Below are 16,568 nucleotides of genomic sequence, written 5' to 3' on the forward strand. Positions count from 1 at the left end.
CCCAGTTTTGTAATTAGGGCTACGGTGGCGCCTACTCCTCCAAATATTAGTTGTAAAAATTATAATTTGTATGACTTTTTAGTATGATCAAGTGGTAATAGTTCTACCAAACTAGTTCAATTTCTTGTATGAATTTATGACTTCAAATGTTGCGGGTTCATATATGGTTGTTTTGATGTTGGAGATGTTTTTGGCCCGTATTCGAAGACAACCGCGAACTGTAAACGTCCTATAAGGGTGCGTGATATAAAGGACCTGTTAGAGATACTCTAAGGACCACGTCGGAGCCTACAGAGCGTCTGCGATGCTGGGCGAGGTGGGCAAGGACATCGCCGGTGTAGATGCGGCACGTGAGTGGGGCAAGGGAAACAATGGAGTGGAGGAGATTTTTTCCTCCAAGGCCGAGTGGTAGAGTAAATTTGGGGTGAGCGTCGCGGTTGAGTACAATTTATCCTACTCTATCGGCTATTGGGGATTGGTAGGTGTCGGTTAGAAGACTGAAATCAAAATTTTACTCCTCTAACCGGTTTTAGGGGATCGGTTAGAAAATGCCCTTAGTGGAGTAAATAGGACAAAACTATCACATTCTAGGGTTTCAGAAAACTATCCCATTGGACTAACCAACCAACCATCGATTCTAGGGTGTATATTCTTATTGTAACCAACATGGTAGAGATAGAGATAGATCAATTATCATGTATATAGCTAATCTTAGGGATCAATCCGATATCAACCCAACATGTAATTTTCCTGGCTGTTCGTCCATGTATTTACACGTCCCTACTTCAAAGCATACACTTCTCACCACCTTTTATGGTATAGAGAGCTAATTTCTCTTCCACTTATCCCCAACTCCTCTACCACATCACCCATGCTAATTCCCATTGCTGCCAAGCTCCGCCACGATCAAAGACACCAAGCTCTCTGCCTACATCGACAATAAACAATATGCCCCATCTCAAATGCTTGATGACAAGGATGGCAAGCCCACCAACAACCCAAATCCAATGCATGAGATATGGTAGTCCCAAGACTCTTATGTTTGAGCTTTATCTTCAATTCCATATGACACGCTATGATGATTCAGGTCACATTGCAAGAAGGTGATTCAGGTCACCCATTGCACAAAGACGGACGTGTCATGGACTGTTATCGAGGAGATGTTCTCCTCCCACATGCATGCACCTTGGAAAGGACATTAAGTTTCCTTTCCAAAAACCAGGTTTCTTTTTAAATATATCTTCAACCATGGCATCGAGGCGCTTTTGCCCAATCTACTCGAGGCGGCATGGAAGATCGCCTCTGGCGACGACGCAAGGTGGCGGCGTGGTGCTGGGCGGAGGCGGCTTGAAAAACTTAGAGTTATGGGAAACTGCACGATACCCAATACGGGTGTGGCTATCATATATATATATATATAAACTCTATTCATCATCCATGGTGTAGAATAAATTATTCCTCACTCGATGTAATTTTATGACCATTTCATAAATAAATTAAATTTGAAATGCAAATAGATACATTTATACTGATTAACTACGAAATAATTGACATAAGAAAACAAAAATATAGATCATAAGACCAGAAAAATCGCATTTTATGTAAAATTTACACTATATTTTCATGTTTGTAAATTTACTTGACATAAAATATTTTTTATGGTGACTATGTATTTTTTACGGTCTCTTTTTACGTATCAGATAAGATGAAAATTTAAGAAAGTAAAATTATGTTGTATTAATGTGAAAATAGAGGGGGTGAAGCATAATTATCCATCACCCAAGGTGACGAATAGCGCGACCACATATATATATATATATATATATATATATATGTGTATGTATATATATATATATATATATATATATATATATATATACGAAAATGGCTCCATACCCCTGGGTGCACGTACTCTCAAGTATAATATACCACATAGATGAACCGACTATACCTCTTTATCATTTTTAATATACTTCATTATTGAATAGTAGATACCTTGAAGTGAGTTATGTGAAAAATCTCATTTGAATACCAATATTTTATAGTACTTGCACATATACTGCTTTTTTGTACGTGAAAATGGTATATTGAAAAAACTGATAATTCTACTGATATTTTGTACACTATTTGTATTGAGGTATCTTAAAATAGTTAATGAAGTATATAAAAATAAAGAGGGGGTATAATACACTCATAGGTGAGGTATATTGAATGCGGGAGTACATACACCCAGGAGTATATAGAAGGCGTCGTATATTTATATATATATATATATATATATAGACATTCACACACACACACACGTATGTATATATATATATATATATATGAAAATTTTTATCTATCACCGGTGATAGTTACCACCACTTGCGTTTTGTATGTTGTATGTAGTATTTATCAAATCGGAGAGTATGTACAGGTAGTATGTAGTATGTAATAATGTTTAGGTAGTATATATACTATTTTTTTGTAGTATGTATCATATTTTGTGTATGTTCTTTTTTACGTACAAAAATATATGTATTTCACAAATATAATAAAAACTATGGTCTAACTTGTAACTTTTCCATGTAACTCACTTTGAAAAATCTTATATATGATATATAAACATGATAAAAATGATAAATTAATATATATACTACCGCATGATAGTATATGAAACATGTGGGGTAACTACCCGTAGGTGGTAGGACGTATTTTTCCTATATATAATAGTTATTCTGCACACACTTCTCAACTGCACGCTCAACGTCAGTGCACTGCATCCATATCAAACGAAACACTGCAATGTCACCAGAAAAAACTGCATGCGCTTTTTCAAAACCGTTTTGGATCCATTTTTTAAACTGTTTGTTGGAATGAGACGTATAATATACCATTGGATTTCAACTAAAAATACCCAACTCCTTTATGTTGAACATTGTTTGCGATTCCTCGCGGTTTGAGAGCAGATGCGAAAATGGTGGGCGTATGATGGACTGCAGCGAACGTATTTTCGCGATTTTTTCTAAACTGCTTGTCAGAATTAAGCAAATGATATGGTGTTGGAAATATATCGTCGAGCCGCATCTTTTTCATGTAGATTTCTCTCTCTAATTCCTTACAGTTTGAGAGTAATTTCAAATTTACTAAAAAATGGAATTCTGTTTTTTTTTGTAATTTTTCATTTTGTTTGGTGTGTTTTTCGCTGTAGTTTTTTAACTGTCCGTCAGAACGAGGCATGTGATACGACGTTCGAAAGCTATGGAATAGGCGAAACTTTCATACGTTGGCCATTTGTTGAGATTCCTCGCGGTTTTAAATGGAGTTTGAAAACGGTGTGGTTGCCGACGAGTGGCAGCAAGCGTATTTTCATAAATTTTTCCAAACCACTCGTCGAAACGATGCAAATGATACGGCGTTAGAAAGATATCCATGAGGCACATCTTTTTCATGTACAACAGTCTCTCTAATTTGTTACGGTTTAAGAGCAATTTTGAAATTACCAAAATGTGTACACTGTTTTTTCGCAACACACAAATCAACGCGTGAACCGCATCAGGTAGAAGAGTGCACTGCTTTGTTGACGAAAAACCGCACTGCATCCGATGGACAAGTGCACTGCATGATTTTTCTATTGTTGGACGTGCATTTTTCAAGACGAGTAAGCGGAGTGCACTTCACATCATAGGTAAGTGAACCACATCACCATTGAGAAGTGAACCTCATTATCTTTTTTTCATTTCCGTACTAATTTTTTGCACTTACGAGATGAACAATATCATGCGGCCAACCGCATTGCTTCAGATGAAAAACCGCACTGCATCAGACGGTCAAGAGAGCTGCATGATGTTTTTTCTCTTTTTTCAAACAATTTATGCTTCCTAACTGCTCAGACGAGTCAAGTGTACTACATCAATGTTTCTTACAAAGTGAACCACAAAAAACTTCCTTCGCGCAAGCACCGGACTGCATGCGCACCACCACAAAATTCCATGAATGCAATGCCCGAACTACAGAGCAATCATACATACAAACATGTACACACCCATTGGACAACAAAATGAGTAGTGGAGTTCCTCCCAAAAACAAACTGCACTTCAAGACTTCAAACAAAACGCTACTGAACGACCGAATTGCACGTAAAGAATTTTGAGCTCGTGATCAGGGTGGAGTCCCTCCTCTATTCAATGTGGTGTCTCGCCATGTTCATTTTTGCAGTGATGCAGTGATACCGCATACATACAAAATCTAAAAAATGAAAAGAAAAATTAATCATTTTTTTAATATACCCGTTCATAAAAAGCTTGCAGATCAATATATAAAATTTTATATGAAATCAGAAACTGCGGCACCGAACCGTACTGGAACAGGGATCAAAACAAACCTCCATGCAAAATAAGAAAAAAAATCAAAACACACACAAAAATGAAGTGTTCCGTCCGAGCACCGCCGCTGCCATGCGTCGTGCACTCCACTTGGCCGCCTGAGCAGGTCCAGCACTAGGAGTAAGGGGCATCTCGGGCAGGAAAAAGAGGGACGGAGGGACCAGAACATTTTCGGTAAGTACAAGCAAACTACAGGGAATTTTTCTTCCACACGAGGAAGAATGCGAACCGTGGGAGCTCGTCGGAACTACTTGCCCGAGTTGCTGGCCGGATCCGTGCTAGAGCCGAGGGCACAGGGCCAAAAGAAAGTTATCCCTACAAAAGCACATAGTCTGGCTATGCTCTATCATCATTGCACAACGAATTTAAATCATGCACAAACCCGGTATTGGCCAAGTAATTGTTTCACACCTTTACTTTCTCAAACATTTTCAACTCTCACGCAATACATGAGCGTGAGCCATGGTTATAGCACTATAGATGGTGTGGAATGTAGTGGAGGTTGCAAGACAAAAAGGAGAAGATAGTCACATTAACTAGGCATGTTAATGAGCTGTGGAGATGCTCATCAATAGATATCAATGTGAATGAGTAGAGATTGCCATACAAATGATGCACTAGAGCTATGAGTATGTGAAAGCTCTTAAAGAAAACTAGTGGGTGTGCATCCAACTTGCTTGCTCACGAAGACCTAAGGCAATTTTGAGGAAGCCTATCATTGGAATATACAAGCCAAGTTATATAATGAAAATTTCCCACTAGCTATATGGTGGTGACAAAACGAGAGACTCTCAATCATGAAGATCATGGTGCTTAATATGCACAAGTGTGGAAAAAGTGGTAGCATTGTCCCTTCTCTCTTTTTCTCTCATTTTTTTTATTTGGTGGAATCTTTGGCCTCTTTTTTATGGGCTTCTTTGGCCTATTTTATTTCCTCACATGGGACAATGCTCCAATAACACACTTTCAACTCAAAACTTAGAGCAACAATGACTCTATATGGAATGCCTTCGGTAGTGTACCGTGGCAATGATCTAGCATGGCATAGACATCAATGGAAACATCATGCTAGCTATCTTATGACCGTGCAAAGGAAAAGTAGACGTGGTGGCACATGTCATGGTGGTAGTTGCATGTCAATATATCTCGGAATGACTTTGAAAAAGCCATAATAGGTAGGTATGGTGGCTGTTTTAAGGGAGGCTAATGGTGGGTTTTGTGCACCGACGAAAGTTGCACGTCGCTAAGAAGATAGTGATGGTGGAAGGTGCAAGTGCATCTAAACCATGGACTCAACATTAGTCATGAAGAACTCATATACTTGTTCCAAAAGTTTTATTAGTAATCGAAACAAAGCATTCAACGCATACTCCTAGGGGAAGGGTTGGTAGGTATAAACCATCGCGCGATCCCGACCACCACACAAAGGATGACAATCAATATACTAATCATGCTCAGCTTTCATCACATAGCGGTTCACCATACGTGCATGCTACGGGAATCACTAACTTCAACACAAGTATTTCTATCCACAACACCTTACTAGCATGACTTCAATATTACCATAACCACAACTCAAAACTAATTGAGATGAATCAAACTTCTCTAACTATTCAATGCACATGAAGGTGGAAGTTTTCGTATCCCTTTGGATAACTAACCCTTTTGAGACTACTTTCAAAGCATAGATCAACTACCAAGCCACGCACTGGTGCGCTCTACAAGATATAAGTGAAGCACATAGAGCAAAAGTATCTAGCTCGAAAGATATAAGTGAAGCACATGTGAGCTGAATTGTCTACCAAAAGATATAAGTGAAGCTCGACAAAATCACGGTGTGTGCATGTCTCTCTATCTAGGTGTGCAGCAAGGATGATTGTGACAAAACAAAAATAAAAGGCTCCTATGATACAAGACGCTCCAAGCAAAAACACATAACATGTGGTGAATAAAAATATAGCCCCAAGTAACGTTACCGATGGATTGAAGACGAGAGAGGGGATGCCTTCCCGGGGCATCCCCAAGCTTAGGCTTTTACGACATCCTTGAATCTCTTGGGGTGCCTTGGGCATCCCCAAGCTTGAGCTCTTTCCACTCTTTATCTCTTTGTCCATAAGAACTTCACCCAAAACTTGAAAACTTCACAACACGAAACTTATACAGAAACTCATGATAACATTAGTACAAGAAAGCAAACCACCACTTCCTTAGGTACTGTAGCAAACTTAAATTCTACTTGTGTTGATGTTGGGTTACTGTACTTTCAATCTTCCATGGCTAATACCCCCCGATACTATCCATTGTTTCATCAAAATAAGCAACCAACACAACAAAAACAGAATCTGTTAACAGCAGACCAGTCTGTAGCAATCTGATATATTTCGTATACCTCTGGTACTTCAAAAATTCTAAAAAATTACGACAGTCTGAAGAATTTGCGTAGCAATCATCAACAAAAAGAATCAACTCAAAATATCTTACATAAAAAATGAAAATTCTTTTCGTGAGCAGAAAGTTTCTGTCTTTTCCAGCATGACCAAACGATCATCCCCAAGACTAATCATAACGGTTTAGCTTGGCACAAACGCAAAAAGAAACACAAAAAACACAATCATAATAGAATTATGAAAGTGTGGGAAACACAAAACACAAATAAAAAGGATAGATTCGTTGGGTTGCCTCCCAACAAGCGCTTTTGTTTAACGCCCTTAGCTAGGCATTCAATGCTGCTCTCACAAAAGACAAGAATTGAAGCACAACGAGAGCATCCTAAAGCATGTGAAAATCACATCTAAGTCTAACATACTTCCTATGCATAGGCATTTTATAGGAAAACAGATTGTCAAGACAACCAATAGTTGCCATATGCAAGGAAGAAGAAAGAAACAATAGCAATCTCAACATATCGAGAGGTATTTTGGTAACATGAAAGTTTCTACCACAATATTTTCCTCTCTCATAGCAATTACATGTGGGGTAATATTCAAATTCAACATTATAGGTATCCCATAGGATATTCTTTTCATGATCCACATGCATGCAAAGTTGACACTCTTCAAAAATAGTGGGATTATCATCTAAAGTCATGACTTCTCCAAACCCACTTTCAATATTATTGCAAATATCATATTCATCATGAGGTTTGAACAAATTTTCAAGATCATAAGAAAAATCATCACCCCAATCAGGATTATTGCAATAAGTAGTGGTATAGCAAAACTAGCATCCCCAAGCTTAGGGTTTTGCATATTTTTAGCATGATTGTCACTAATAGGATTTATAGTGAAATCATTGCAATCATGCTTTTCATCCAAGGAGCCCTCGTGAATCACTTCGTGAATCTCTTCCTCACAATTTTCAGATTCACGCATCTTACGCAAAACTCCAAAGAAATAGTCAATTGCCCTCAACTCACTAGCAATTTGTCCCACACGAGTGGGTCTCTTAATGAGACTAGCAAGTGGATGAGGATCCATATCACTAGATTTTCAGCAAGCGAAGATGCAAGCATATTGAGGGCGCATGGCACACAAGCGAACAGAAAGCAAGCGAGAGAAAAGGGCAAACAAAAAGGCAAAGGAGAAAGGCAAATGAAAATGACAAATGTGAAGTGGGGGAGAGGAAAATGAGAGGCAACTGGCAACAAAAGTAAATGCAAGAGAAGAGTTTGTGAGACCTACTTGGATAGATCTTGATTTCTCCTCCCCGGCAACGGCGCCAGAAATACTTCTGCTACTGCAACAAAAGACCTTCCAACGGCGCCAGAAATAGGAGTTTTGCTTGATACTCCTCAGCAACGGCACCAGGAATCCTTCAGCTGCAGCTACGCCTTAAGGGACTTCCTAGGAAAGTATGCAAAGGATTTCCCCCGTGGCCTTGGAGCCTTGCGTTGCTGTTCCCTCGAAGCAGAAAGGGTGATGTAGTTTAGCGGTGGTAAGTACTTCCCTCGGTTTGAGAACCAAGGTATCAATCCAGTGGAGGAGTATCTCAAGATCCTGCACAAACACAAAAACTTGCTCCCAGCGCTATGAAGGGGTTGTCAATCCCTTATAGATTGTTTGCCAAGTGAGAACTGAAAGCAACAAAGTAACAAAGCAAAGTAAAAGCGGAGGTGTAAACGATGGATGTGAGTAGATCCGGGGGTCGTAGTGTTTACTAGTGGCTTCTCTCATGAAAGAAAGTAGACGGTGGGTGAACAAATTACTATCGAGCAATTGATAGAACCGCGCAAAGTCGTGACGATATCTATGCAATGATTGTTTCTATAGGCATCACGTCTGAAGCAAGTAGACCGATACTTTCTCCATCTACTACTATTACTCCACAGGTCGACCGCTATCCAGCATGCATCTAGTGTATTAAGTCCATAAGAACAGAGTAACGCCTTAAGCAATATGACATGATGTAGAGGGATAATCTCAAACCAATGATAAAAACCCCACCTTTTTACCCTTGATGGCAACTACTTGATGTGTGCCTTGCTGCCCCTACTGTCACTGGGAAAGGTCACCACATGGTAGAACCCAAAACCAAGCACTTCTCCCATTGCAAGAATCATAGATCTAGTTGGCCAAACAAAACCCAAGACTCGGAGAGACTTACAAGGATATCAAATCATGCATATAAGAAATCAGCAAAGAATCAAATATATATCATAGATAATCTGATCACAAGTCCACAATTCATCGGATCTCGACAAACACACCACCAAAGAAGATTACATCGGATAGATCTCCGTGAAGATCATGGAGGACTTTGTATTGAAGATCCAAGAGAGAGAAGAAGCCATCTAGCTACTAACTACGGACCCGTAGGTCTGAAGTCAACTACTCACGAGTCATTGGAGGGGCGATGATGATGATGAAGAAGCCCTCCAACTCCAAAGTCCCCTCCGGCAGGGTGCTGGGAAGGGTCTCCAGATGAGATCTTGCAGAAACGGAAGCTTGCGGCGGCAGAAAAGTATTTTCGAGGCTCCCCTGATTTTTTGCGGAATATTTGGGAATTTATAGGCCAAAGACCTAGGTCACGGGGCGGCCAGGGAGCCCACAAGCCTGCCCACCGCCGCCTCCCCCTGGTGGCGTAGTGGGGGCTTGTGGGCTCCCTGGAGCCCACCTGGCTTGGCCCGAAAGCCCCCTAGTCTTCTTCCGTTCGGGAAAAAATCATTTCGTGGTTTTTCTTCCGTTTGGACTCCGTTCCAGAATCAGATCTGAAAAGAGTCAAAAACACGGAAAAAACACGAACTCGCACTTGGCACTGAATCAATAAGTTAGTCCCGAAAAAGATATAAAAGGTACATAGAACAACCAAAGAAGACAAGATAACAACGTGAAACCATCAAAAATTATAGATACGTTTGAGACGTATCACCTGCCCATAAGAAGCAAGCTGCCTTGCAGGAAATATACAACTTTGCGCAAGTTGAACAAGAGGGTCTCCCACAAGCTTGTGGGAGGCTCGTCCAGCTACTAAATGCTTTGCCTGATCACCCTCTTGAGAAGAATGAAATACTTGATATCTTCTATAATGGCCTTACCGATGCTTCTAGAGACCACCTAGATAGTTGTGCTGGTTGTGTTTTTAGGGAACGAACTGTAGAACAAGCTGAGATTCTGTTGAATAACATCTTGTGCAATGAGAATGCTTGGACTATTCCCGAACCACCTCCTAAGCCAACTCCGAAGAAAAGATGTATTCTATTCCTCAGTCCTGAAGATATGCAAGAAGCTAAGCAATCTGTGAAAGAGAAAGGCATTAAATCTGAAGCTGTCAAAAATCTACCACCTATCGAAGAGATCCATGGTCTTGATAACCCGATACAGGTAGTAGAAGTAAATTCTCTGCATAGATTCAATGAGAGTGATATTCCTTTTGATAAACCTGCTAGCTTATGCCTGGATGAATTGTTGGGGAACGTCGCATGGGAAACAAAAAATTTCCTACACGCACGAAGACCTATCATGGTGATGTCCATCTACGAGAGGGGATGTGTGATCTACGTACCCTTGTAGACCGTACAACAGAAACGTTAGTGAACGCAGTTGATGTAGTGGAACGTCCTCACGTCCCTCGATCCGCCCCGCGAACCGTCCCGCGATCAGTCCCACGATCTAGTGCCGAACGGACGGCACCTCCGCGTTCAGCACACGTACAACTCGACGATGATCTCGGCCTTCTTGATCCAGCAAGAGAGACGGAGAGGTAGAAGAGTTCTCCGGCAGCGTGACGGCGCTCCGGAGGTTGGTGATGATCTTGTCTCAGCAGGGCTCCGCCCGAGCTCCGCAGAAATGCGATCTAGAGGAAAAACCGTGGAGGTATGTGGTCGGGCTGCCGTGGAAAAGTCGTCTCAAATCAGCCCTAAAACCTCCGTATATATAGGGGGAAGAGGGGGAGCCTTGCCTTGGGGTCCAAGGACCCCTAAGGGTTTCGGCCGAGCCAAGGGGGGAAGGTCTCCCCTTCCAAACCGAATCCAACTTGGTTTGGAAGGTGGAGTCCTTCTCCCTTTTCCCACCTCCTCTTTTTTTTTCTCTTTGATTTTTCTTCCTATGGCGCATAGGGCTCTTTTGGGATGTCCCACCAGCCCACTAAGGGATGGTGTGCCACCCCCAAGGCCTATGGGCTTCCGCGGGGTGGGTTGCCCCCCCGGTGAACTCCCGGAACCCATTCGTCATTCCCGGTACATTCCCGGTAACTCCGAAAACCTTCCCGTAATCAAATGAGGTCATCCTATATATCAATCTTCGTTTCCGGACCATTATGGAAACCCTCGTGACGTTCGTGATCCCATCCGGGACTCCGAACAACATTCGGTAACCAACCATATAACTCAAATACGCATAAAACAACGTCGAACCTTAAGTGTGCAGACCCTGCGGGTTCGAGAACTATGTAGACATGACCCGAGAGACTCCTCGGTCAATATCAAATAGCGGGACCTGGATGCCCATATTGGATCCTACATATCCTACGAAGATCTTATCGTTTGAACCTCAGTGCCAAGGATTCATATAATCCCGTATGTCATTCCCTTTGTCCTTCGGTATGTTACTTGCCCAAGATTCGATCGTCAGTATCCGCATACCTATTTCAATCTCGTTTACCGGCAAGTCTCTTTACTCGTTCCGTAATACAAGATCCCGCAACTTACACTAAGTCACATTGCTTGCAAGGCTTGTGTGTGATGTTGTATTACCGAGTGGGCCCCGAGATACCTCTCCGTCACACGGAGTGACAAATCCCAGTCTCGATCCATACTAACTTAACGAACACCTTCGGAGATACCTGTAGAGCATCTTTATAGTCACCCAGTTACGTTGCGACGTTTGATACACACAAAGTATTCCTCCGGTGTTAGCAAGTTATATGATCTCATGGTCATAGGAACAAATACTTGACACGCAGAAAAACAGTAGCAACAAAATGACACGATCAACATGCTACGTCTATTAGTTTGGGTCTAGTCCATCACGTGATTCTCCTAATGACGTTATCCAGTTATCAAGCAACAACACCTTGTTCATAATCAGAAGACACTGACTATCTTTGATCAACAGGCTAGACAACTAGAGGCTTGCTAGGGACAGTGTTTTGTCTATGTATCCACACATGTAAATGAGTCTTCATTCAATGCAATTATAGCATGGATGATAAACGATTATCTTGATACAGGAATTATAATAATAACTATATTTATTATTGCCTCTAGGGCATAATTCCAACAGTCTCCCACTTGCACTAGAGTCAATAATCTAGCTCTCACATCATCATGCGAATTACATTGTAATAAATCTAACACCCATACAGTTCTGGTGTTGATCATGCTTTGCCCGTGGAAGAGGTTTAGTCAGCGGGTCTGCTACATTCAGATCCGTGTGCACTTTGTATATATTTACGTCCTCCCCTTCGACGTAGTCGCGGATGAGGTTGAAGCATCGTTTGATGTGTCTAGACTTCTTCTGAAACCGTGGTTCCTTTGCTAAGGCAATGGCACCCGTGTTGTCACAGAACAAGGTTATTGGATTTAGTGCGCTTGGCACCACTCCAAGATCCGTCATGAACTGCTTCATCCAGACACCCTCCTTAGCCGCCTCCGAGGCAGCCATGTACACCGCTTAACATGTAGAATCTACTACGACGCTTTGCTTGGAACTGCACCAGCTTACCGCACCCCCATTAAGAATAAATACGTATCCGGTTTCCGACTTAGAGTCGTCCGGATCTGTGTCAAAGCTTGCATTAACGTAACCTTTTACGACGAGCTCTTCATCACCTCCATACACGAGAAACATCTCCTTAGTCCTTTTCAGGTACTTCAGGATATTCTTGACCGTCGTCCAGTGATCCACTCCTGGATTACTCTGGAACCTACCTGCCATACTTATGGCCAGGCTAACGTCCGGTCTAGTGCACAACATTGCATACATGATAGAACCTATGGCTGAAGCATAGGGGACGGATCGCATATGCTCTCTATCCTCATCAGTTGCTGGGCACTGAGTCTTACTCAATCTCGTACCTTGTAAAACTGGCAAGAACCCTTTCTTGGACTGTTCCATTTTGAACCTCTTCAAAACTTTATCAAGGTATGTGCTTTGTGAAAGTCCTATCAGGCGTTTTGATCTATCCCTGTAGATCTTAATGCCTAGAATGTAAGCAGCTTCTCCTAGGTCCTTCATAGAGAAACTTTTATTCAAGTAATCCTTTATGCTCTCCAAAAACTCTACGTTGTTTCCAGTCAGTAATATGTCATCCACATATAATATTGGAAACGCCACACAGCTCCCACTCAGTTTCTTGTAAATACAAGATTCTCCAACCACTTGTATAAACCCAAATGCTTTGATCACCTCATCAAAGCGTTTGTTCGAACTCCGAGATGCTTGCACCAGCCCATAAATGGATTGTTGGAGCTTGCACACCTTGTTAGCATTCTTAGGATCGACAAAACCTTCGGGTTGCATCATATACAACTCTTCCTCAAGGAAACCGTTAAGGAACGCCGTTGTGACATCCATCTGCCAGATTTCATAATCGAAAAATGTAGCTATTGCTAACATGATTCTGACGGACTTAAGCATCGCTACGGGTGAGAATGTCTCATCGTAGTCAACTCCTTGAACTTGTGAAAAACCCTTTGCCACAAGTCGAGCTTTATAAACGGTCACATTGCCGTCAGCGTCCGTCTTCCTCTTAAAGATCCATTTGTTCTGAATAGCCTTGCGGCCCTCAGGCAGTACATCCAAAGTCCACACTTTGTTCTCATACATGGATCCTATCTCGGACTTCATGGCTTCTAGCCATTTGTTGGAATCTGGGCCCACCATTGCTTCTTCATAATTTGCAGGCTCATTGTTATCCCACAACATGATTGATAAGACAGGATTACCGTACCACTCTGGAGCAGCACGTGGTCTCGTCGACCTACGTGGTTCGACAGAAACTTGAACCGGAGTTTCATGATCATCATCATTAACTTCCTCCTCAATCGGCGTCGCAACGACAGAGGTTTCCCCTTTCCGTGCGCCACCATCCAGAGGGATGAGAGGTTCGACAACCTCGTCAAGTTCTATCTTCCTCCCACTCAATTCTCTCGAGAGAAACTCCTTCTCGAGAAAAGCTCCATTTTAAGCAACAAACACTTTGCCCTCGGATTTGAGATAGAAGGTGTACCCAACTGTCTCTTTTGGGTAACCTATGAAGATGCACCTTTCCGCTTTGGGTTCCAGCTTTTCAGGCTGAACTTTTTGACATAAGCATCACATCCCCAAACTTTAAGAAACGACAACTTTGGCCTTTGCCATACCACAGTTCGTATGGTGTCGTCTCAACGGATTTTGATGGTGCCCTATTTAAAGTGAATGCAGCTGTTTCTAATGCATAACCCCAAAACGATAACGGCAAATCGGCAAGAGACATCATAGATCGCACCATCTCTAACTAAGTACGATTACGACGTTCGGACACACCATTACGCTGTGGTGTTCCAGGCGGTGTCAACTGTGAAACACTTCCACATTGTCTTAAGTGAGCGCCAAACTCGAAACTCAGATATTCACCCCCACGATCAGACCGTAGGAACTTGATCTTCTTGTTACGATGATTTTCAACTTCACTCTGAAATTGCTTGAACTTTTCAAATGTTTCAGACTTGTGCTTCATTAAGTAGACATAACCATATCTACTCAAATCGTCAGTGAAGGTGAGAAAATAACGATATCCGCCGCGTGCCTCTACGCTCATCGGACCACACACATCGGTATGTATGATTTCCAACAAGTCACTTGCACGCTCCATTGTTTCGGAGAACGGAGTTTTAGTCATCTTGCCCATGAGGCATGGTTCGCACGTGTCAAGTGAATCAAAGTCAAGTGACTCCAAAAGTCCATCAGCATGGAGTTTCTTCATGCGCTTTACACCAATATGACCTAAGCGGCAGTGCCACAAAAATATGGCGCTATCATTGTTAACTCTAACTCTTTTGGTCTCAATGTTATGTATGTGTGTATCGCTATCAAGATTCAATATGAACAATCCTCTCACATTGGGTGCATGACCATAAAAGATGTCACTCATAGAAATAGAACAACCATTATTATCTGACTTAAAAGAGTAACCGTCTCGCAATAAACAAGATCCAGATATAATGTTCATGCTCAACGCAGGCACTAAATAACAATGATTCAAGTTCATAACTAATCCTGATGGTAACTGAAGTGAAACTGTGCCGACGACGATTGCATCAACCTTTGAACCATTTCCAACGCGCATCGTCACTTCATCTTTCGCCAGCCTTCGTCTATTCCGCAGTTCCTGTTTCGAGTTGCAAATATGAGCAACAGAACCGGTATCGAATACCCAGGCACTACTACGAGAGCTGGTTAACTACACATCAATAGCATGTATATCGAATATACCTGATTTTTCTTTGGCCGCCTTCTTATCAGCCAGATACTTGGGGCAATTGCGCTTCTAGTGACCCATACCCTTGCAATAGTAACACTCTGTTTCAGGCTTAGGTCCAGCTTTGGGTTTCTTCATTGGATTGGCAACAGGCTTGCCGCTCTTCTTTGATTTACCCTTCTTGCCTTTGCCGTTTCTCTTGAAACTAGTGGTCTTATTCACCATCAACACTTGATGTTCTTTACGGAGTTCAGACTCTGCGACTTTCAGCATCGCAAACAACTCGCCGGGTGACTTGTTCATCCCTTGCATGTTGTAGTTCAACACAAAGCCTTTATAGCTTGGCGGCAGTGATTGAAGGATTCGGTCAGTGATAGCCTCTTGCGGGAGTTCAATCCCCAGCTCAGCTAGACGGTTTGAGTACCCAGACATTTTGAGCATATGTTCACTGACAGACGAGTTCTCCTCCATCTTGTAAGCATAGAATTTATCGGATGTCTCATACCTCTCGATCCGGGCGTTCTTCTGAAAGATAAACTTCAACTCCTGGAACATCTCAAATGCTCCATGACGCTCAAAGCGACGTTGAAGTCCCGGTTCTAAGCCATACAAGACTGCACATTGAACTATTGAGTAGTCCTCCTTACGTGCTAACCAAGCGTTCTTAACATCCTGATCAGCCGTAGCGGGTGGTTCATCTCCTAGCGCAGCATTAAGGACATAATCCTTCTTCCCAGCTTGTAATGTTAGCTTAAGATTACGAGCCCAATCTACAAAGTTGCTTCCATCATCTTTCAACTTAGCTTTCTCTAGGAACGTATTAAAATTCAGGGTGAGTGTCGCGTGAGCCATGATCTACAACACAAATATATTCAAAGTGGACTTAGACAATGTTCAAGATAATTTAGAGTTTAACTTAATCAAATTATTCGCTAAACTCCCACTCAAAAAGTACATCTCTCTAGTCATTTGAGTGGTTCATGATCCACTTACACTAGCTCAAGTCCGATCATCACGTGAGTTGAGTATAGTTTCAGTGGTAAGCATCCCTATGCTAATCATATCATCTATATGATTCATGATCGACCTTTCGGTCTCATGTGTTCCGAGGCCATGTCTGCACATGCTAGGCTCGTCAAGCTTAACCCGAGTGTTCCGCGTGCGCAACTGTTTTGCACCCGTTGTATGTGAACGTTGAGTCTATCACACCCGATCATCACGTGGTGTCTCGAAACAAAGAACTGTAGCAACGGTGCACAGTCGGGGAGAACACAATTTCGTCTTGAAATTTTAGTGAGAGATCAC

At 42.0% G+C, this 16,568-nt stretch overlaps 1 pseudogene; it reads left to right on the plus strand.

Annotated features, from left to right (window-relative positions):
* The first annotated feature begins 304 nt into the window (after nt 1-304).
* The window catches only part of LOC123396658, a 69,437-nt pseudogene continuing 53,173 nt past the window's right edge, over nt 305-16,568 (plus strand).

Source organism: Hordeum vulgare, chromosome 5H, assembly GCF_904849725.1.
Source record: "Hordeum vulgare subsp. vulgare chromosome 5H, MorexV3_pseudomolecules_assembly, whole genome shotgun sequence".
NCBI lineage: Eukaryota > Viridiplantae > Streptophyta > Magnoliopsida > Poales > Poaceae > Hordeum > Hordeum vulgare.